Source organism: Dendropsophus ebraccatus, chromosome 7 (assembly GCF_027789765.1).
Source record: "Dendropsophus ebraccatus isolate aDenEbr1 chromosome 7, aDenEbr1.pat, whole genome shotgun sequence".
NCBI classification, from domain to species: Eukaryota; Metazoa; Chordata; class Amphibia; order Anura; family Hylidae; genus Dendropsophus; species Dendropsophus ebraccatus.
This window is the reverse complement of record NC_091460.1, coordinates 2,444,326-2,468,886: the sequence shown is the minus strand read 5'-3', so window position 1 is coordinate 2,468,886 and position 24,561 is coordinate 2,444,326. Positions and strand designations below refer to the sequence as shown.

Below are 24,561 nucleotides of genomic sequence, written 5' to 3'. Positions count from 1 at the left end.
GAGGGGGCACTCTAACAGGGAGATAGAAAAGTAAAAATACCGCAGATACCGTCCTGGCTAAGTTGAGGTCGGTTAACCGACGCCAGTGACGGTATCGGTATTTTTGCGGTATACCGCCCAGCCCTATGCTGGGGTCACACTGATAGTAACACAATGTAACATCCCTCCTACTGTAAGCTTACCTTACTGCTGGGGGGGGGGGGGGGGGTCACACTGATAGTAACACAATGTAACACCCCTCCTCCTGTAAGCTTACCTTACTGCTGGGGGGTCACACACTGATAGTAACACAATGTAACATCCCTCCTCCTGTAAGCTTACCTTACTGCTGGGGGGTCACACACTGATAGTAACACAATGTAACATCCCTCCTCCTGTAAGCTTACCTTACTGCTGGGGGGGTCACACACTGATAGTAACACAATGTAACATCCCTCCTCCTGTAAGCTTACCTTACTGCTGGGGGGGTCACACACAGATAGTAACACAATGTAACATCCCTCCTCCTGTAAGCTTACCTTACTGCTGGGGGGGGGGGGGGGTCACACTGATAGTAACACAATGTAACATCCCTCCTCCTGTAAGCTTACCTTACTGCTGGGGTCACACTGATAGTAACACAATGTAACACTCCTCCTCCTGTAAGCTTACCTTACTGCTGGGGGGGTCACACACTGATAGTAACACAATGTAACATCCCTCCTCCTGTAAGCTTACCTTACTGCTGGGGGGGTCACACACTGATAGTAACACAATGTAACATCCCTCCTCCTGTAAGCTTACCTTACTGCTGGGGTCACACTGATAGTAACACAATGTAACATCCCTCCTCCTGTAAGCTTACCTTACTGCTGGGGTCACACTGATAGTAACACAATGTAACACCCCTCCTCCTGTAAGCTTACCTTACTGCTGGGGTCACACACTGATAGTAACACAATGTAACATCCCTCCTCCTGTAAGCTTACCTTACTGCTGGGGTCACACACTGATAGTAACACAATGTAACACCCCTCCTCCTGTAAGCTTACCTTACTGCTGGGGTCACACACTGATAGTAACACAATGTAACATCCCTCCTCCTGTAAGCTTACCTTACTACTGGGGGGGTCACACACTGATAGTAACACAATGTAACATCCCTCCTCCTGTAAGCTTACCTTACTGCTGGGGTCACACTGATAGTAACACAATGTAACACCCCTCCTCCTGTAAGCTTACCTTACTGCTGGGGTCACACACTGATAGTAACACAATGTAACATCCCTCCTCCTGTAAGCTTACCTTACTGCTGGGGTCACACACTGATAGTAACACAATGTAACATCCCTCCTCCTGTAAGCTTACCTTACTGCTGGGGGGGTCACACTGATAGTAACACAATGTAACATCCCTCCTCCTGTAAGCTTACCTTACTGCTGGGGGGTCACACACTGATAGTAACACAATGTAACATCCCTCCTACTGTAAGCTTACCTTACTGCTGGGGGGTCACACTGATAGTAACACAATGTAACATCCCTCCTCCTGTAAGCTTACCTTACTGCTGGGGTAGGGCTGGGCGATATGGGCCAAAATCAATATCGCGATTAATCGCACATGTAGCCGCGGTAACGATAACTGAACGATAATTATGACACGCCCCTTTTTGCAAACCACACCCACTTGCTATGAAAAACTGTCAATATCAAAAAAGTAAAAAACTCACTGAGCATGACTATACAGGGGTGGCGGACAGGGGTGTATAACTATACAGGGGGCGGATAGGGGTGTATGACTATACGGGGGGGGGGGGGTGGACAGGGGTGTATGACTATACAGGCGGGGGGTGGACAGGGGTGTATGACTATACAGGAGGGAGAGGGGTATATGACTATACAGGGGGGATAGGGGTGTATGACTATACATTGGGGGGGGGGGATGGGGGTGTATGACTATACAGGGGGGGTAGGGGTGTATGACTATACAGGGGGGACCGACAGGGGTGTATGACTATACAGGGGGGATAGGGGTGTATGACTATACAGGCGGGGTGGGCGGACAGGGGTGTATGACTATACAGGCGGGGTGGGCGGACAGGGGTGTATGACTATACAGGCGGGGTGGGCGGGCAGGGGTGTATGACTATACAGGGGGGACGGACAGGGGTGTATGACTATACAGGGGGGGGACAGGGGTGTATGACTATACAGGGGGGGGGACAGGGGTGTATGACTATACAGGGGGGGGGACAGGGGTGTATGACTATACAGGGGGGGGACAGGGGTGTATGACTATACAGGGGGGGGGGGGGGGGACAGGGGTGTATGACTATACAGGGGGGGGACAGGGGTGTATGACTATACAGGGGGGGACAGGGGTGTATGACTATACAGGGGGGGACAGGGGTGTATGACTATACAGGGGGGGCGGAGAGGGGTGTATGACTATACAGGGGGGGGACAGGGGTGTATGACTATACAGGCGGGGCGGAGAGGGGTGTATGACTATACAGGGGGGGACAGGGGTGTATGACTATACAGGGGGGGACAGGGGTGTATGACTATACAGGGGGGGGACAGGGGTGTATGACTATACAGGGGGGACGGACAGGGGTGTATGACTATACAGCGGGGGGGGGACAGGGGTGTATGACTATACAGAGGGGGGACAGGGGTGTATGACTATACAGGGGGGGGACAGGGGTGTATGACTATACAGGGGGGGGAACAGGGGTGTATGACTATACAGGGGGGGCAGAGAGGGGTGTATGACTATACAGGGGGGGACAGGGGTGTATGACTATACAGGGGGGGACAGGGGTGTATGACTATACAGGCGGGGCGGAGAGGGGTGTATGACTATACAGGGGGGGGGGGACAGGGGTGTATGACTATACAGGGGGGGGACAGGGGTGTATGACTATACAGCGGGGGGGGGGGGGGACAGGGGTGTATGACTATACAGAGGGGGGACAGGGGTGTATGACTATACAGGGGGGGACAGGGGTGTATGACTATACAGCGGGGGGGGGGGGACAGGGGTGTATGACTATACAGAGGGGGGACAGGGGTGTATGACTATACAGGGGGGGGGCAGACAGGGGTATATGACTATACAGGGCGGCGGATAGGGGTGTATTACTATACAGGGAAATGTAGTTCCCTTAGAAACAGTACAGGGCTGTAGCATAGAAGGAATGAATGGGCTGCAGCAGGATGTCTCCTATAACTTATCCTGCCTGCTGCAGCCCATTATTCCTCCTATGCTACACTCCTGTACTGTTACTTAGGGAAGTACAGGACAGCCGCCCCCAAATGCTGCTCCTCCAGCTCTGACACGCCGGCGTCCCTGCACACACAGGAAACATGGGCAGTGTTCGCCGGCCGGGTGTGTGGGGGAGGAGCCTCGGAGGGGAAAGGTGGGGGGCCTCGGACAGGACGGGACCAGTGGGGGGCATCGGACGGGACTGGACCGCTGGGGGTGGGGTGGTATCGGACAGGTGAGGAGCCTCAGACGGGACCGGACGGGTAAGGAGGGCGGGCGCTTGGACGGGACTTGCGGGGGGCGGGGCCTTCTTACACTGCTGCTCCTCCACCACCTCCCGCTCTGATATTAGCGCCCCTGCACATAATGTACAGCGCTAATGCCAGGCGGCGTGCGTGTGTGCGGGGGGCGCTCTCACAGGACGGGCGCAGTGAGGGGGCACTCTAACAGGGAGATAGAAAAGTAAAAATACCGCAGATACCGTCCTGGCTAAGTTGAGGTCGGTTAACCGACGCCAGTGACGGTATCGGTATTTTTGCGGTATACTGCCCAGCCCTATGCTGGGGTCACACTGATAGTAACACAATGTAACACCCCTCCTCCTGTAAGCTTACCTTACTGCTGGGGTCACACACTGATAGTAACACAATGTAACACCCCTCCTCCTGTAAGCTTACCTTACTGCTGGGGGGGGGGGGTCACACACTGATAGTAACACAATGTAACACCCCTCCTCCTGTAAGCTTACCTTACTGCTGGGGTCACACTGATAGTAACACAATGTAACATCCCTCCTCCTGTAAGCTTACCTTACTGCTGGGGGGGTCACACTGATAGTAACACAATGTAACATCCCTCCTCCTGTAAGCTTACCTTACTGCTGGGGGGGTCACACACTGATAGTAACACAATGTAACATCCCTCCTCCTGTAAGCTTACCATACTGCTGGGGGGGTCACACTGATAGTAACACAATGTAACATCCCTCCTCCTGTAAGCTTACCTTACTGCTGGGGTCACACACTGATAGTAACACAATGTAACATCCCTCCTCCTGTAAGCTTACCTTACTGCTGGGGTCACACACTGATAATAACACAATGTAACATCCCTCCTCCTGTAAGCTTACCTTACTGCTGGGGGGTCACACTGATAGTAACACAATGTAACACCCCTCCTCCTGTAAGCTTACCTTACTGCTGGGGTCACACACTGATAGTAACACAATGTAACACCCCTCCTCCTGTAAGCTTACCTTACTGCTGGGGTCACACACTGATAGTAACACAATGTAACATCCCTCCTCCTGTAAGCTTACCTTACTGCTGGGGGGGTCACACTGATAGTAACACAATGTAACACCCCTCCTCCTGTAAGCTTACCTTACTGCTGGGGTCACACACTGATAGTAACACAATGTAACATCCCTCCTCCTGTAAGCTTACCTTACTGCTGGGGGGTCACACACTGATAGTAACACAATGTAACATCCCTCCTCCTGTAAGCTTACCTTACTGTTGGGGGGTTACACTGATAGTAACACAATGTAACACCCCTCCTCCTGTAAGCTTACCTTACTGCTGGGGTCACACACTGATAGTAACACAATGTAACATCCCTCCTCCTGTAAGCTTACCTTACTGCTGGGGGGGTCACACTGATAGTAACACAATGTAACATCCCTCCTCCTGTAAGCTTACCTTACTGCTGGGGTCACACACTGATAGTAACACAATGTAACATCCCTCCTCCTGTAAACTTACCTTACTGCTGGGGGGGGGTCACACTGATAGTAACACAATGTAACATCCCTCCTCCTGTAAGCTTACCTTACTGCTGGGGGGGGTCACACTGATAGTAACACAATGTAACATCCCTCCTCCTGTAAGCTTACCTTACTGCTGGGGGGGTCACACTGATAGTAACACAATGTAACATCCCTCCTCCTGTAAGCTTACCTTACTGCTGGGGGGTCACACTGATAGTAACACAATGTAACATCCCTCCTCCTGTAAGCTTACCTTACTGCTGGGGTCACACACTGATAGTAACACAATGTAACATCCCTCCTCCTGTAAGCTTACCTTACTGCTGGGGGGTCACACTGATAGTAACACAATGTAACATCCCTCCTCCTGTAAGCTTACCTTACTGCTGGGGTCACACACTGATAGTAACACAATGTAACATCCCTCCTCCTGTAAGCTTACCTTACTGCTGGGGGGTCACACTGATAGTAACACAATGTAACATCCCTCCTCCTGTAAGCTTACCTTACTGCTGGGGTCACACTGATAGTAACACAATGTAACACCCCTCCTCCTGTAAGCTTACCTTACTGCTGGGGGGGTCACACACTGATAGTAACACAATGTAACACCCCTCCCCCTGTAAGCTTACCTTACTGCTGGGGTCACACACTGAGGAGCAGAGATCTCCACACACAACACAACAGCAGTGACTGCCGGACCAGGAGCTGCTCTGTATCTGGTAGATGCTGGAGGTGTAGGACCTGTGATGATGTCACAATCATGTGACCAGTACATGTGGGGGCGGAGCTCAGCAGTGCAGGAGAGAAGAGATTGTGGTGAAGGACCTGGGATCATGTGACAGGAGTGGGCGGGGCTCCCCACACACTGCACTGCCAGGACCTTATACCCTTCTATATGATGGAGAAGGGTTGAGACTAGAATGTAGTTGGCAGAGGTAGGTCCTACCCCTGGAGTCCCTGGTTGTCAGAGATTGGGGGTGGGGGGCTTTGGTAACCTACATGGCAACTCATCACTCACTATAAAGCTGAGCCTGACAAGGAGAGAGACAGAGAGAGAGAGAGAGAGATAGAGAGAGAGAGAGAGAGAGAGACAGCCACAGTCCTTACACCACACAGAGGGAACTGATCCATCTACAAGGAGAATGGGAGGTGGATGGAACTCACTGATCCATCTGCCACATTATACAGGCAGGAGAGATGTCAGCACATGGGTATTGTAAGGGTTAGTGCCAGAGATATGTAATTTCCTTAACAAACATCCAACCTTCCAGTATATATCAGCTGCTGTATGTCCTACAGGAAGTGATGTATTCTCTTTAGTCTGACACAGTGCTCTTTGCTGCCACCTCTGTCCGTGTCAGGAACTGTTCAGAGCAGTAGAAAATCCACATAGAAAACCTCTCCTGCTCTCCAGACTGGAAATAATAAAGTAATCTAAAAGAGGTTGCAGGGCCGTTCTATGGCCTCCCTTCCCTGCTTGCGCTCGCTTTGCGGTCACTGACCGACAGTGTGTAGTGTAGGGACTCAGGGGACCTGCACGTGGTACACGAGGCAATATGGTTTAATCAAATTATAAACCATCATCCTGGCGTTGGTTTTTAAATGTAGCCGAGAAGCATTAGGGCCCATTCACACAGAGCAAGAACGGTGGAATGCCGCCAGCCTTAGTGTCATAATGACACTCTATGGGAGGTGCACACTGCATCTCTCGGCGCTGAAGAATGAACATGTTCATTCTTCAGCGCGGGGAGAGGAGCCGCGTGCGCCTCCCATACAAGGTCATTATGACACGGAGGCTGGCGGCATTCCGCCGTTCTTGCTCTGTGTGAACAGCCCCTTAGTGTCAGCCTCCTTTCTCTCCATGCCGTATAATCTAAAAGAGGTTGTTTCTGATAGGCAGGCTTTACAGGGAATCTGTCAGCACCGGGCCAGACCCAAGGTGCTGACAGTGTAGTATAGGTGTGCATGGTCACTTTCTACAAAGCCTCCCTGCAGTAATTTGTTTAAACTCCTTACAAACGCACTCTAACCAAGTGTCACAGAGTACTGGCTTGGCATTTGGGCCACACCTCGGCCCGCCTCACCCCATTTTCATGCATTTTACCCATTAGCCTGCCTCCTGCTCCCCGTCGTAGTCACGTTGTTGCACGTCTGCACAGACAATTCCCTCTGAGGGTGTGCTCCTGATAACACCATTCCTGCATGCACCATAGGGCGGAAGAGGAGGATGCAGAGGGCATTGGCTTCAGGCCCTCAGCATGTGTGCACCGCACTTCTGCCCAACAACGCATGCACGATTAGCAACATAATGATATTGGGGAGCAGGAGGCAGGCGAATAGGTATATATGCATTAAAAAGGGGAGGAAGTAGTGGTGAGGCGGGCCGAGATGCGGCACAAATGCCAAGCCACCACTCCTCTTTGACGCTTGGTTAGACTGTTTGTAAAGTGGAAAAATCCCACTGCACAGAGGCTTTGTAGACAGGTTCAATGCACACAAGGGGATACACACTGTTAGCACCTCGGGTCCAGTCACTGACGGATTCACTTTGGGGCTATGTTCACACTGCGTATTTTTCCGTCCGTAGTGCAAACCGCGAATATACGCACGTAGTTTTGAGGTTGATGCGTTCGCTTGGAAGTACATGATATACGCCCGCACAATGCACACTACGTATGAGCTTACGGCCGGATCGTATACGGCGCCATGAAAAATGAACAAGACCATTGTGTGAGGATGGAAATGTTGTAACTCGCGGCCGTGGATTCCCATGCGGTCCCGTACGGAGTACTTATTTCAGCCAAATTGAACTTGATTTTTCGATCCAAAAGGTTCTGTGTGTTTTATTGGACGAAGATTTCCAAGTAAATGACCTGTTTCAGATCACTACGAAACAAGCTAGGGAAGCAGAACTCTACTGCGGGCGTATGTTCACAGTTTGTATCATCCGGCCGCATGTCGATTTTTCCCACGCCCGTAGTTTCGGCCGCACATGTACGGCGGCGTACGACCTACAGCCGGATTCATACGCAGTGTGAACATAGCCTAAAGCTTAAAAATGTAGAAAAATAAAAAAACTAACCCACATGGGGAAATGTTGTAACTTTTACATTCTGAACCCTGCCAATGAGCAGCACGCAGGGAGACGCATCCCCCAACTCACTCGGAATATATATGTATGTGTGTGTATAGGGTACCCAGCAACCTTGGTGCAGTAGGTACTGGGGTAATAATGGGGGAAGGTGGGGTTAGTGTTAGCCATTTTATACCAGCTGACACTAAGCCCTGACTCATGGATGCCATCTGTCAGCCTGTAAAGTAAAGATGACACTCCTCGTTGACCACACTGGTCATTGACATTGTCCACCGAATCAGTCACAAGCCTGTTTACCAATATCTGAAAAACAAGAGGGGAGACACAAAAAAGGGCAGGAGCAGAACACCCATCATTTTGACAGGTGTTTTGCACCTTACAATATACAGCATCTTGCCAGATGCTGCTTACAGTCCAGTACACAAGGGGTTAAGTGAGGATGCATCGCATCTCCACTTAACCCTTTTGGTGCCATACTGAACAATGTGGCCCACGATGGGGTTGTGAGGATGCACTGTATCCACACCAACTCCCTAGTGGCCAGACCAATCTCACTCTTTACCCATCCCCACAAGGAAGGGGGGTTAAACGCCCCCTTCCTTTCTGGGATGGGTGCAGTGCGGGTAAAGCGTCCATACTCACCTTCAACATCTTCCTTCTCCAGAGCCCAGCACACTGAGCTTTTAGTGTGCTGTGCTCTGTCTCTTCAAATCTACCATCAGCCACTCAGCGGCTGAGGCGGGGCATTGCTGCAGGCGATGACTGGCTGAGCAAAGACTTGTGCAGTGTCAGCTCAGCCAATCAGCAGCTGATCACCTCTCCCCCACCCCAATAAACACAATGAAACAACACCCCCAGCTCTCCCCACCCCAATAAAAACATGAAACCATTTTTTTTTTTTAAATAAACTTTTATTACAAACAATTTAAAGATTAATATTGCACAGTGATCTGTCAGCAGGTTCTGGTTGTATAAACTAATAGTGTGTACAAGGCTTTTTATGCAATTAATATTATACCTTTATTTTGAAAATTAAGGTTATATTCAGGTTTTTTTTTATCCGATGCAGGGATATGTCGCAAAGATGTCTGAGACAGCCCATAGAGGTCTATGGAAGTGCCGGAACTCTGGACACTTTCCTGATGCACGTCAGGAAAGTGTCCGGAATTCTGGTGACAGGCCAGGCTGGGTGCATGTGACAGGCCGGGGTGGGCGCCTGCATGGAGCTGCAGGCACCAGCCCCCCCTCCCAGGCAGGCACAGTGCCAGTGCAGCGGACACTAGACTGGGAGCACTAGGCTGGGAGCAGACCACAGGCATTCCTCTATCTAGCTACCCCCCCCCCCCCCCCCCCCCCCAACCTCAGCACAATGATGATCGCTAAGTCCCCCGGGACCGCAGCAGTGATGTTTGCAGCCCCACCCATCTCATTCTCGCCAGCAGTGATAATTGCTAAGAAACAACTCCTCCCCCCCCCACACACCTATCATGTGTCACAAATCCGGAAAATCTGTCCAGATTTCCAGACCCATAGGGGTACATTAGTCATGGACACATTTCAGGATTTTTTCTGAAGGGCGTCTGTTACGGAAAATAGGTCAGGATTTTTCACATTCTGTCCTAATTTCATCCGAAATTCTGGCACAGACGCCCCCGTAGAACTATACGGGAGCACCAGAACTCCAGATGCTTTCCTGATGCACACCAGGAAAGCATCCAGAACTCCTGACTTGGTGCCCCAGTGTTCCTTTTACAGACCTCACTGTGCAACGATGAGTTCCCCTTACCCACCCTCACCCCTGCCACCCGGACCCTACCCTGCAATAAGGAGCGCACCCCGTACCCTGATTGTGTAGCACCCCTTGTATCTCCCGGCTGTGTGAACGCAGAGCACAGCGCACTACTCACTCTCCCCCGTGTCCCTGCCGATCCACAGCAATCCTCCACCCTGGACCCTTCGGAACCTCAAAAGTGCTCCCCTACTTCCCCTTCCCCTCAGGCGTAATCCCACCAGGACCTCAGGAGTGATCCTCCACATCCCAACTGTCCCCAACTACCCCACCTCAGATCTCGGCAGTGAAGACATCAGCAGTGATGGACAGCCTGATCGAACTGGAGGTGGCCTGACCAGGAACCATGAGAACAGAAAATCCCCCTTCAGCTGGGGGCGACAGAGGGGGGGGGGACTGGGGCAGCTGGGGGGAACAGAAGGTGGGGGGGGGGGACTGGGGCAGCTGGGGGTGACAGAGGGGGACTGGGGTGGCTGGGGGTGAATGGGGGGGACATCTGGGGGGAACAGAGTGAAGTGGGGCAGCTGGGGGAGGGGCTGGGGGTGCCAGATGGGACTGGGGCAGCTGGGGGTGACAGATGGGACTGGGGTAGCTGGACACACCTCCTCCCGGACGCACATGGGGCTCCTCGGTCTCTGGAGGCCGCGGGGACTGCAGGGTAAGGTGATCGCATTGCTGCAGGCTCTGGGGCTGTACAGCAGGATTGGGGGTTTACACTGCACCCCCTGATCCTGCTGTAAAGCTCCAGGACTCATAGCAATGCGATCACCTTACCCTGCAGCCCCCGCAGCCTCCTCCAGAGACCGGGGAGCAGGGCTGTATTTACCCGTTCCGCTTGCTCTTCCCCCGGGTGCCAGTGTGCTGTGACATCTGGGGGTGCTCCGCTGCCGGCTGTACAGGGAGGCGGTAGTCCCCATGTGGCCGGCACTCTCTGGGACATGTCCTTCTCCCCTGCAGTACGGAGTGCCCCCTCTGCTCCCGGGCACCGCCCACCTCTGACCCGCACACTGCTCGGGTTCAGATGGTCACTCGCCTGCGGCGGTAGAGTGACTGTGATGGGCGTCTCGCTCCTGGTGTTTGGCCGGTAGAGAATGCCGGCCACAAGAACCACGTTCAGCGGCCCCATGTTCTGCCTTGTGCAGCTCTTTCTCTCCTCGTGCACCTCACCGCCCGCAATGATTTGTACAATGAATTTACGATTTTCACAAAAAATTCTAATCAATTCTAAAATTCTGGGCAAATTAATTGAATTTGATTAATCACCCAGCCCTATGGTCTAGTGCGCCAACATACATTCCACACACATCACATGTCCCCTTGTGTACTGTAGTGCTTCATATCACCACACCATGCTGGGAGATGTAGTTCTACTGTGCCACTGCCTCCTCCTCCTCCTATGCTGTCATCCTCTAATCTGCTGCAGAACTAAAACCTATAAGCCTATAAGCATGATGGGGGTTGTAGTTCTGGATGGCCACAGGCTGCAAAACTACAACTCCCATCATGAGCTGTTAGCAGGACATGGTGGGGGTTGTAGTTTTAGGGGGTAATCTCACCTCTCCTGTCAGGCTGTCACTGCTGATATTTTCACCGCTGAGGTCCGTCAGACCTGGGATGGAGGATCAGCCCCTTTGTCCGGGGGACGGTTGGACTGCTGAGGTTCGGGTGGGGGTCCGGGGTATGGTGAGGTAGGGGGATCTTCGCCTTCAGTTGGGGGGGGGGGGGTAGGAGAACTTCTGAGGTTCAGGGGAAGGGGGAGTGTGGGGGTGGACGGAGGGGAAACCAAGCAGGGCGCTATACAAGGGGCACCACTCCATCGGGCTCCCGGTCAGAGGGGCACTCATCACTCTGCACTGTGAGGTCCCCCCATCTCACCCGCTGGGGCCTTCCTTTAAAGCTGCAGTTGGGCACCATGGCAACAATCCAGGAATGGGGGGCCCGATCATTAATCATTACAGCTGTCCAGAAGCCCAGGGCCGTCTTCATCAGTGAGGGGGGAGCTGTGCCACTCAGGGGGCATGATCTTAACTGCGAACCCGGGTGGGGGGGGGGGGGGGGTGATGGGGGGAGGGTACAGGCTGGTTAGGGGCTGTGACGGCCAGCACTGCAGAGGTCCGGGGGGGGGGGGGGGGGGCATAGTCGATCATTACAGCGATTCAGGAGCAGAAGCCCAGAGCCCGTCTTCATCAGTAAGTTCAGGGGGGGGGGGGGTAGTTGTGCCACTCAGAGGGCCGGATCATTACTGCGGTCCTGGGTGGGGGTGGTTGATGGTGTCCGGTCTTTGTGATCATCACTGGGGGGGGGGGGGGGGGTCCAGGTGGCGGGGGGGAAGGGGAGTTGGGGGCTGTGGTGGCCAGCACTGAAGGTCCAGGGGACAAAGGGGTACGGTCAGTGCCACAGGGTGGGGGTATCACTGCTGGCGGCTGGGGTGCACTGGGCTTTCAACCAAAGTAATGGATCCACACACCCCTGACCCTGCAGATCATCTCACAACAGTGCATCCACACACCCCTGACCCTGCAGAACATTGCATACCAGTGCACCCACAAACCCCCTGCAGACCATCTCATAACAATGCACCCACACACACTGACCCTGCAGAGCATCACATAACAGTGCACCCACAAACCTCTCCCTGCAGAGCATCACATAACAGTGCACCCACAAACCTCTCCCTGCAGAGCATCACATAATAGTGCACCCACAAACCTCTCCCTGCAGAGTATCACATAACAGTGCACCCACACACACACTGACCCTGCAGAGCATCACATAACAGTGCACCCACAAACCTCTCCCTGCAGAGCATCACATAACAGTGCACCCACACACACTGACCCTGCAGAGCATCACATAACAGTGCACCCACAAACCTGTCCCTGCAGAGCATCACATAACAGTGCACCCACACACCTGTCCATGCAGAGCATCACATAACAGTGCACCCACACACCTCTCCCTGCAGAGCATCACATAACAGTGCACCCACACACACACACACTGACCCTGCAGAGCATCACATAACCGTGCACCCACAAACCTCTCCCTGCAGAACATTGCACCCACACACACTGACCCTGCAGAGCATCACATAACAGTGCACCCACACACCTCTCCCTGCAGAACATTGCACCCACACACACTGACCCTGCAGAGCATCACATAACAGTGCACCCACACACCTCTCCCTGCAGAACATCACATAACAGTGCACCCACACACCTGTCCCTGCAGAGCATCACATAACAGTGCACCAACACAGACACACACTGACCCTGCAGAGCATCACATAACAGTGCACCCACAAACCGCTCCCTGGAGAACATTGCACCCACACACACTGACCCTGCAGAGCATCACATAACAGTGCACCCACACACCCCTGACCCTGCAGAGCATCACATAACAGTGCACCCACACACCCCTGACCCTGCAGAGCATCACATAACAGTGCACCCACACACCCCTGACCCTGCAGAGCATCACATAACAGTGCACCCACACACACTGACCCTGCAGAGCATTACATAACAGTGCACCCACAAACCTCTCCCTGCAGAGCATCACATAACAGCGCACCCACAAACCTCTCCCTGCAGAGCATCACATAACAGTGCACCCACAAACCTCTCCCTGCAGAGCATCACATAACAGTGCACCCACAAACCTCTCCCTGCAGAACATTGCACCCACACACACTGACCCTGCAGAGCATCACATAACAGTGCACCCACACACCCCTCAAAACAGTGGTTTACCTCCTGCTGATCATATACACTGCACTCACTATACTGCTGCCTCATGAAAAGCGGGAAACCAGCCGCCTCATAGAAAACCGAGCAGAGGAAGATAGCTCCTCCCACACATGAGGCTGGTCACATGGGCATGACATCATCAAAGGTCCTCAAGACCTACCTCTGGCAACTACATGGTAGAGCCTAGAATGTATCCTCTCCTCCGAGTCTCTCACTATAGGGTATACATTATAGCATGTTCAGTATTGAAATATTTAGAATGTATCCTCTCCTCTAAGAGGGCATCTCCACCAGGTGTATCCTCTCCTCTAAGAGGGCATCTCCACCAGGTGTATCCTCTCCTCTGAGAGGGCATCTCCACCAGGTGTATCCTCTCCTCTGAGAGGGCATCTCCACCAGGTGTACCCTCTCCTCTGAGAGGGCATCTCCACCAGGTGTACCCTCTCCTCTGAGAGGGCATCTCCACCAGGTGTATCCTCTCCTCTGAGAGGGCATCTCCACCAGGTGTATCCTCTCCTCTGAGAGGGCATCTCCGCTAGGTGTATCCTCTCCTCTGAGAGGGCATCTCCACTAGGTGTATCCTCTCCTCTGAGAGGGCATCTCCACTAGGTGTATCCTCTCCTCTGAGAGGGCATACATTCTAGCAAGTGCAGTTTTGAAAGGTCTAGACCACAGGTGTCAGACTTCATCACTCGGCTGTTACAGACTACATTTCCCATCATGCCTTACTTGTCCAGACATGGTGGGAATTGTAGTTCTGGAACTGCTGGAGGGCCTGAGTCTGACATCTCTGGTCTAGAATGTTCTCTTTTCTAACTGCAGGGTATACAGTCTAGTATGTATCCTCTCCTCTGAGCGTATCCTCTCTTCTGAGCTTCTCCCTGAGCGGGTCATATTATACAGCATGATTAAAGGGAACCTGTCACCCCCCGTGCCGGGGTGACAGGCTCCCGACCCCCCGTTAGAGAACCCTATACTTACCTCATCCCGCCGGGTCCCGCTTCTGGATTCGGTCGGGTCCCGGAGATCTCAGCCACTGCAGCCCGGCGCGCGCTGACAGATGAGTCCAACGCTCATAGAGAATGACGGAGCGCTGGACTCTCCTGTCATTCTCTATGGGTGTTGGACTCATCTCTCAGCGCGCGCGCCGGGCTGCAGCGGCTGAGATCTCCGGGACCCGACCGAATCCAGAAGCGGGACCCGGCGGGATGAGGTAAGTATAGGGGTCTCTAACGGGGGGTCGGGAGCCTGTCACCCCGGTACGGGGGTGACAGGTTCCCTTTAAGAGGTGAAAGCGAGCGGCGATGTGTTAGGTCAGTGCTCGCTTCCCCTTTGTTCCCCGCTCGTTCTCTGTGTTATTACACACACAGACAGTGACTGGGGGAACTGCGGGAGGGGCAGCACAAAAAATCCTTAGATTGTTCAAGCTGCCCATTGTAGACAGCAGCACTATCGTGATCTGGATTACTCGACCAGTTTGAAGACCACAATCAGCTGATAACATGGATTATTACACCAAATGATTATCAGACGTAACGGCCAGGAATCCTTGGGTGTAATACACCAGTCTGTACAAGGAACAGGACTGGTGTGTGGGGTCTGTATACAGGGGAGAGGACTGGTGTGTGGGGTCTGTATACAGGGGGAGAGGACTGGTGTGTGGGGTCTGTATACAGGGGAGAGGACTGGTGTGTGTGGGGTCTGTGTACAGGGGGAGAGGACTGGTGGGTGTGGGGTCTGTATACAGGGGAGAGGACTGGTGTGTGTGGGGTCTGTATACAGGGGAGAGGACTGGTGTGTGGGGGGGTCTGTATACAGGGGGAGAGAACTGGTGTGTGGGGTCTGTATACAGGGGGAGAGGACTGGTGTGTGGGGTCTGTATACAGGGGGAGAGGACTGGTGTGTGGGGGGTCTGTATACAGGGGGAGAGGACTGGTGTGTGGTGTCTGTATACAGGGAAGAGGACTGGTGTGTGGGGTCTGTATACAGGGGGAGAGGACTGGTGTGTGGGGGGTCTGTATACAGGGGGAGAGGACTGGTGTGTGGGGTCTGTATACAGGGGGACAGGACTGGTGTGTGGGGTCTCTGTATACAGGGGGAGAGGACTGGTGTGGGGGGTCTGTATTGTTAAGGTTAAATTTATATGTTGACCTCTCTCTATGGAGAGAAGCCAAAAACCCAGGTAAAGGATGGTTTTTAAATTATATCTAGAGTTGGAATCCTGCAGTATTCCCAGCTCGTCACTTATACGTCACTGACACAGATAAGACAATGTATCATGATTATAAGCCTGGAGAAAATGGCCCAAGTTTTATTATGGTCATCACATTTTATAGACAGATAAAATATAGGGTGGTAACAAATGCTAATAAGACATAGATGAGGCGGTGCTAGTGATTTAGATATTCAGTCATGCGCAATGGCATCTATATTAGTATTCATTATTATTATTATTCAAAAAGGTCAAAAAGGGTAGAACAATACATTCTGTGCAAAGATACTTTTTCATGAATCCAAGAGCACAATGTATTTGTTTTCCCTAAATTGTTTATAGATAAGTGTCTCTGGGTCCTTGGGGATTGTGTCTACAAATGATAACTTTCCAGGAGTTGTTCTCAGTGACGTGCTTCCAGCATTCCTCTTCTTTATCCAGAACATCTCTCTGTCACCCTCTGATCACGCTCTCATCACGCTCTGATCATCTCCAGTCTCTTAAGAGGGCAATATATATAGGTGTAGTCATATAGGTACGGTGCAGGTAGGTAAAATCGTATCGCTGGCCTTATCATTCCCCCATTTGACATCCGTGGAGCATGGATATGGTTCATCACTGGTGGTTGGGTCGTAGCCGGAGGTTTTAAGGACTCTACCCTCAGTCGCAGGTTGATCAAGGGACCACAGGTGAAAACATCCTCCAAGTACTAGTACAGCATCCAACCTCCAGAAATGTCCAGGCGGCACAGATTTAAGAGAACCGATAAGAGAAAGAAAGCATAGTAACGTTAGTCTCTTATATGAGGGTGAAGCTTCTTCCTGTTTGTTGAGGTTTTATACGAAAGAAAATACACATGAACACTTTTACTGAAAAACAGATCAGTATTATGCATAAGACCACTTGGAAGAGACCCTGAAGGACTCCCATTAGTTTATGGGCATCACCATAGGATAGACAAAAATAGTACCATACGTTTTATTGAAAGTTATAGATGGCGGAACAAACTTACAGATGTGGTAGTAAGATCTGCAATAACCGAAAGAAAATACTAAACAATGGGCGAGTCTGTACAGTATACATCAATATACAGCTTAGTTACAACAAAACAAATAAAAGCTTATTATCAATACCCAAACTAATATATGTATATGACAAATACCTCTCCGGATTTTATCAAAATAACCAAACCTTATTGTCTCATCACTCCTGTCCCTAAGATTTGTCCCTAATCCTGACTACAGATGTAGCCCCCTTCTCTAGGTCCCTTTACCGTAGGACTGCTTTAAAGGTAAGACAATCCTCCGTCCCGAACCTAACTAGTCTCCTGTCACTCCTACGTCTCCCTGTGACACTGAGTGATCAGACAATAAGTTCTTCACTGTATATAACAGATGTGACTCTATCACAAGGACTCTACCACTTTGGTATCATGTGGGTATTGGAAAGTCACAAAAACTAACTTTAAAAAGTTTCTGAAAATAAAAAGTTTAGATGTGAACAAATCTTATCTCATGGCAAAAGCAAAAATAAAAAGTTGATTGACACATAAACCAAAAACAGCATAACAGGTGAATGCAATAAAATCTCCACAATGTGACCTACTATGTAACCACTAGATTCACTTATAATAACCAGATAGTGAATTCACACTCATCAGTAAGAGATTCTCAGAATTTCCACTTCTTTTTAGTCTTTTTACTTCATTTTGTACCTAGAAAACGTCTTTATGATTAGATCACACAGGACTAATGACTGGTCACATCTCTTCCTGTACATAATCATATAGTATAATACATACACCAATAATATGAAGTAACTGGGCGCTTATTACCGATATAATATTTGGATCCTACTGAATTGTCTCTTGTTTCACTGAGATCATCACATATTATACATAAAATAACCACCATAGAAATAAAAGCAAAGTGTAAACCATACATCACCTAAGGTTTCAAAGCCTTTTTATGAGAATAATATATATCATATGATCCTTTTTGTAATAGTAGCATTGGTATGGATCCTTTATCCTTAAACCCATCTTTTGACTGACAGGCCTCTTTACAGACACTTGGATTCTTGGCCTCAGTTATATCACTTCTTTTAAGGCCACTAGTATCACCTCAGACATTGGCTTTGTCATCTCCCATAGTTTTGGCTTGACCTGTAAAGAAGACACCAATACAGACAAGGACATACCTATATAGACCACCTGTAAGGACATACCTATATATATATATACCACCTGTAAGGACATACCTATATAGGCCACCTGTGGCAGGTGGATGACGTCCACTTACATTCCCTGAAACAGGCAGGAAGATGACAGACTATGCAGACAGGCACTTTATGGTGTTACTTACAGTAGGTTATGACAGGTGTAGATAATACAGCCGTACACAACCCTCTCTGCTATATTTGTTGTCCCCTGGGCCGCCCAATGTGAGGATACTACATCACATTGCACATGGCTTCCTTCTGCTGGTTTTGTCAGATAACTTACAGTGGGATACAAGGCTGTCGGCAAATAGTTATTGGATGCCATCTTTACCCTGTACCTCTTCTCCATCCGCTGGTCTCACAGCTTGTTGCTGATTGTCTCTGGAAAAGACTTAAAAACAAACAGATCCACATCTCCCCCTCCACCTGTACACTATGTGCGGTTACCTCAGGAAGAGACCGGAAACATCTCCCCATCCACCTGTACACTATGTACGGTTACCTCAGGAAGAGACCGGAAACATCTCCCCATCCACCTGTACACTATGTGCGGTTACCTCAGGAAGAGACCGGAAACATCTCCCCATTCCCTTGTACGCTTTGTACAGTTACCTTGGGAAGAGCACAGAAACCACAGCATCACCAGCTTCATCCATCATCCATCACCCTTTTTGGCATCAGGGTTTGTCTGCGTGAACGTTGCGTCAGCCGCTCTTATGGCAGCTTTTCTTCTTCTTTGAACAGTTTTTTTTTTTTTTTTTTACAAGTGTTTTTGGTAAGCCCAGGGACCAAACAAATCTCTAATTTGCCAATTAACCCATAATGGTGGGCTTCATATAGACATCTGCACAGTTACCTTCAACCATCCTACATGTCTCAGTGATTGTCCTCACCTCCAGCTTATAGCAGGAGCGGTTTCTGCAGTGGAACGTCACGCTGCATGGCGGTCACCATATATCCTTGCGTCTTGTGTCATCCATCTTTGAAAAGTCTGGGATAATCTACAATGAAAACTTTTAAACTTTCATTAATATTTGGGCTTTCAATTACATTTTCATCTTTCACAATTTAAAATATCAAACACAATAAGTAATAAAAACATCCTTATTCAAAAATAAAAAATTTGTATGGTGTTTAAAAAAAAATTTAAAACATCAAAATTGGCTACTCCATCAAAATGGCTGCTCCCATTTCCATTCACCTCTATCCCCTCCCCCATTTGAATCTACATCAATAGGCAACAGAGATGCTGGATTCAATGCACTTAGCACAAGATATATATATATTGGGGGGGCATAAGGCGTGCAGACTGGAGCCATGGACATGGGTTTGGTTTTTACTAGGGATAAAAGTACATATATATTCATGAGCTAAGTTTGCTATAATCATCACAAAACTGTTAACCCTAAAAATAAAAACATTAAAAAAATAATTAAACATTGTACACTCATCCCATATTAACCTTCTTTTGATAAAAAAAATTAAATAAATCCACTGAAATGAATATTCCTTCAATACGCTGCTCTTATCAGTAAGCAGAACGCTCTGAGCTTCACTTCTAACCTTGAGCAGTAAAATCATAGATACAAGAGTTAAAACTTCTTGGAAGTTTTTTTTTTATTTTTTTTCTAACATCCTTGAAGTTACAGAAGATATCAGCGCTGTGCTCTTATGCACCAGACTGTAACCTTGGACAGTGACCCACATACTTATAACTTAGTAGGAAAAAAAACCAATTTGCGTAGAACTTATTAGGATAGTTGTGTACACATATATACACATATATATATATATATATATATATATATATATATAAACACTTGTTAAATAAAGTTACATAGAAATATATATATTACAGTAGTAAGTTACTACTCCTTAGAAATATATATATTTTACTGTAGTAAACTACTTCTTCTTTGAAATATCATACGTTGGGGACACACACTTAAAGAAAATCTGCTTACAATATATATTGGGATACACATATATATACCTACAACATACTTTTTAAATACAAATGTGTAAGTTACAGTAATAAGTTACTACAGGCTCCTTATACCATTGGGTTCTTAATAAGTGCACAAAATTCTGCGTTTGATCTTTACCAATTATCACTTTTCTCTTGACATTCCTAATAAAACGTACTTTTTCCCTCTAACTCCTCCTACTGACACTTCCGTATAACAATCTTATACACTAATAGGTCTAATAGACCCAGCTCCTTCAAACAGTCTCATTGCTTTTCCCTCCAACAAACCTTTGTCTAACTTTCTTCACCATCAGGTAATAATATTCATTAATAAATGTGCAAAACAGTTGTTAGACTCTATCGGAGAGTCCTGTGCCCGCCCCCTCAGTGACACTAAGCAATATGGGCGGAGGACAGAAATGCCAGGAGTTAAAATGGCCACCGGACTAGATAACCGGATATAGGGGTGTTGGCTTAGGGCATGGTTTTGAGACGTCACAATTATAATACAGACGTGGATGATATGGGGAGTGGTTGGCTTTCCGTCGCCATCTTTGAGGGCTGATTACAGAAAAGTGGCGTAGCTAAATAAGCAAATGTTCCACGGTCGGGACAACAGAAAATGATCAACATTTTTTTTAACACGTAACATACTTCTAAAGGGGAACACCAGCTTAGTAAAACTGGCTGAAATACAGTATAATGTAGGAGCGTACATTACATTACACAACAGCTCTGATTCTTTTTCCTAATGCTGCTTGCATGTGATCTGCAGCCCTCAGAGCTGGTTGATGGCCTTGTACAAAACATAACAAATAACACACATTATGTACTTTGTATGCTGCTTCACTACGCAGCATTAATTAACCTCTTCAGCTCTCTCAGTACTGTATCTAGCAATGAGCTGGACTGTTCTCCTTGTCTGAGTACGTGGCTTTGTACTTAGACACTTACATGGCAATGTACACTATTTGAGGTTAGGCTGCCACCTCCACAAAGGCATTGGTCTTACTATCAGGTAAGGGGCACTTTAAATCAAAGTAACTACTTCAACAGCCGACCAAGGGGAAGATTCCTGCAGAACATAGGGTCTATACGCCACCATTGGAGGTAGGTTGGCTTTTCGCAGGATCTGGGGTTTGTATACAGATATAAACTGGGTACAATGGTGTAACATAATGATGTGGCTTGGGTCTGCCACACACACTACAATATTCTGTCTTATCTAGATATTGCTGGTAACCGGCACATGTCCACCCAGCAGGGCCTGTGCTTCCCACCCATTATCCTAAATGTTTTCCTTCTGTCTGACCCTCTGGCTCTCATCTATCTACTCCACACCCTCCCCTCTTAGAACTCTAATCCTTGATTCCCCCTTAGGGATAGTACTTCGATTAACCCCTAAGATTCCTGGAAATTTCAAGGACCCATTTGCCCTGCATGTTACATGTAGGTCTGGTTACCTACCCACAAGGCAAAAATAAGTGTGCACAGGAGTGTGAGGGGTTTCCCAGGTGTTGGTCAGAGAGCCAAAGGTTGGTGGGGCTAAGGCATGCATCTGCCTTCATATCAAACCTCCTAAAGATCTGTTCTAGATCTTGCACTGCATCTTCTCATGCCCATCGCTAACTATATCTTTCTTAGCTTCACATCAGCTTCACATAAACTTCTTGTGGAGACTGGTGATCCCTTTTTTTTTAGAGAATAACTGTCTCATCCTTGCTCAGCTAATCCCTAGGTAGCGTATTGGGGAACGAAACCTAAACCTTAGGTTTTAACAAGCACAGCCGCTATAGGCCCAGCCGTCACAGTGACACACTATGGCGACGCACTACAGCAACCTACTGTCCCTCGTTGCTAATTCCTCCTAGGGGGCAAGGGGGTAAGTCACAGATCTTCTGACCTGCTCTCTACCACAGTACAAGCACAAATAATGGGATCAATACAAGTATTGTTCCCGCTGCTCGAGACAGATATCACTTATCAGGAACCCGTTCACTCCAAAAGTTATGCGCCTACTGTCTGTGACCTCGCAGCTGTTCTCGATGCCATGCTGTATTACAAGGGTTAAGAATTAATCACAGCCTCCCCGTAAGGACGCAGAAGTGATCATGTTCGGCAATCCCTTTCCTTAATTCAGCATAAATACAGCAACAGCTTATCTCAATCACACCACAGTTTGCGACGGCAATGCAGCACTTTAACCTTGTCCTATCCTGGGTTACAGAGTTCTTTGTCTAACAAATAGACTCAGCTTTACAAACATATATAGAGAACGCAGGTGTGACGGGAATCTGATTAGATCCGTTCCCCTGAGGCGCAGATAGTACGTAAGAAAGGAAAGTCTTTCTTACCTGGCCAGTTATATCTGCGCGTCCGATGACGGATAAATCACCACATCCCGTCTGTCTGCGTTCTGGTTGCAAGAGGCTGAGTCCCGGTTCGGACGCCAAATGTTAAGGTTAAATTTATATGTTGACCTCTCTCTATGGAGAGAAGCCAAAAACCCAGGTAAAGGATGGTTTTTAAATTATATCTAGAGTTGGAATCCTGCAGTATTACCAGCTCGTTACTTATACGTCATGGACACAGATAAGACATTGTATCATGATTATAAGCCTGGATAATGGCCCAAGTTTTATTATGGTCATCACATTTTATAGACAGATAAAATATAGGGTGGTAACAAATGTTAATAAGACATAGATGAGGCGGTGCTAGTGATTTAGATATTCAGTCATGCGCAATGGCATCTATATTAGTATTCATTATTATTATTCAAAAAGGTCAAAAAGGGTAGAACAATACATTCTGTGCAAAGATACTTTTTCATGAATCCAAGAGCACAATGTATTTGTTTTCCATAAATTGTTTATAGATAAGTGTCTCTGGGTCCTTGGGGATTGTGTCTACAAATGATAACTTTCCAGGAGTTGTTCTCAGTGACGTGCTTCCAGCATTCCTCTTCTTTATCCAGAACATCTCTCTGTCACCCTCTGATCACGCTCTCATCACGCTCTGATCATCTCCAGTCTCTTAAGAGGGCAATATATATAGGTGTAGTCATATAGGTACGGTGCAGGTAGGTAAAATCGTATCGCTGGCCTTATCAGTATACAGGGGAGAGGACTGGTGTGTGGGGTCTGTATACAGGGGAGAGGACTGGTGTGTGGGGTCTGTATACAGGGGAGAGGACTGGTGTGTGGGGTCTGTATACAGGGGAGAGGACTGGTGTGTGGGGTCTGTATACAGGGGAGAGGACTGGTGTGTGGGGTCTGTATACAGGGGAGAGGACTGGTGTGTGTGGTCTGTATACAGGGGGAGAGGACTGGTGTGTGTGGGGTCTGTATATAGGGGGAGAGGACTGGTGGGTGTGGGGTCTGTATACAGGGGAGAGGACTGGTGTGTGTGGTCTGTATATAGGGGGAGAGGACTGGTGTGTGGGGTCTGTACAAGGAACAGGACTGGTGTGTGGGGTGTCTGTATACAGGGGGAGAGGACTGGTGGGTGTGGGGTCTGTATACAGGGGAGAGGACTAGTGTGGGGTCTGTATACAGGGGGAGAGGACTGGTGTGTGTGGTCTGTATACAGGGGGAGAGGACTGGTGTGTGTGGGTCTGTATACAGGGGAGAGGACTGGTGGGTGTGGGGTCTGTATACAGGGGAGAGGACTGGTGTGTGTGGTCTGTATACAGGGGGAGAGGACTGGTGTGTGGGGTCTGTATACAGGGGGAGAGGACTGGTGTGGGGGGTCTGTATACAGGGGGAGAGGACTGGTGTGGGGTCTGTATACAGGGGAGAGGATTGGTGTGTGGGGTCTGTATACAGGGGAGAGGACTGGTGTGTGGGGTCTGTATACAGGGGAGAGGTCTGGTGGGTGTGGGGTCTGTATACAGGGGAGAGGACTGGTGGGTGTGGGGTCTGTATACAGGGGGAGAGGACTGGTGTGGGGGGTCTGTATACAGGGGGAGAGGACTGGTGTGGGGTCTGTATACAGGGGAGAGGATTGGTGTGTGGGGTCTGTATACAGGGGGAGAGGACTGGTGTGGGGTCTGTATACAGGGGAGAGGACTGGTGTGTGGGGTCTGTATACAGGGGGAGAGGACTGGTGTGTGTGTAATGTCTGTATACAGGGGGAGAGGACTGGTGTGTGTGGGGTCTGTATACAGGGGGGAGAGGACTGGTGGGTGTGGGGTCTGTATACAGGGGGAGAGGACTGGTGTGTGGGGTCTGTATACAGGGGGAGAGGACTGGTGTGTGTGGGGTCTGTATACAGGGGAGAGGACTGGTGGGTGTGGGGTCTGTATACAGGGGGAGAGGACTGGTGTGTGGGGTCTGTATACAGGGGGAGAGGACTGGTGTGTGGGGTCTGTATACAGGGGGAGAGGACTGGTGTGTGGGGTCTGTATACAGGGGGAGAGGACTGGTGTGGGGGGTCTGTATACAGGGGGAGAGGACTGGTGTGTGGGGTCTGTATACAGGGGAGAGGACTGGTGTGTGGGGTCT

General features: G+C 49.4%; 1 protein-coding gene across 1 annotated transcript in view; it reads left to right on the top strand.

Annotated features, from left to right (window-relative positions):
- LOC138797152 (zinc finger protein 84-like) overlaps window positions 1–24,561 on the top strand; it is an 863,099-nt gene that overhangs the window by 552,021 nt on the left and 286,517 nt on the right. The window lies entirely within an intron of this gene.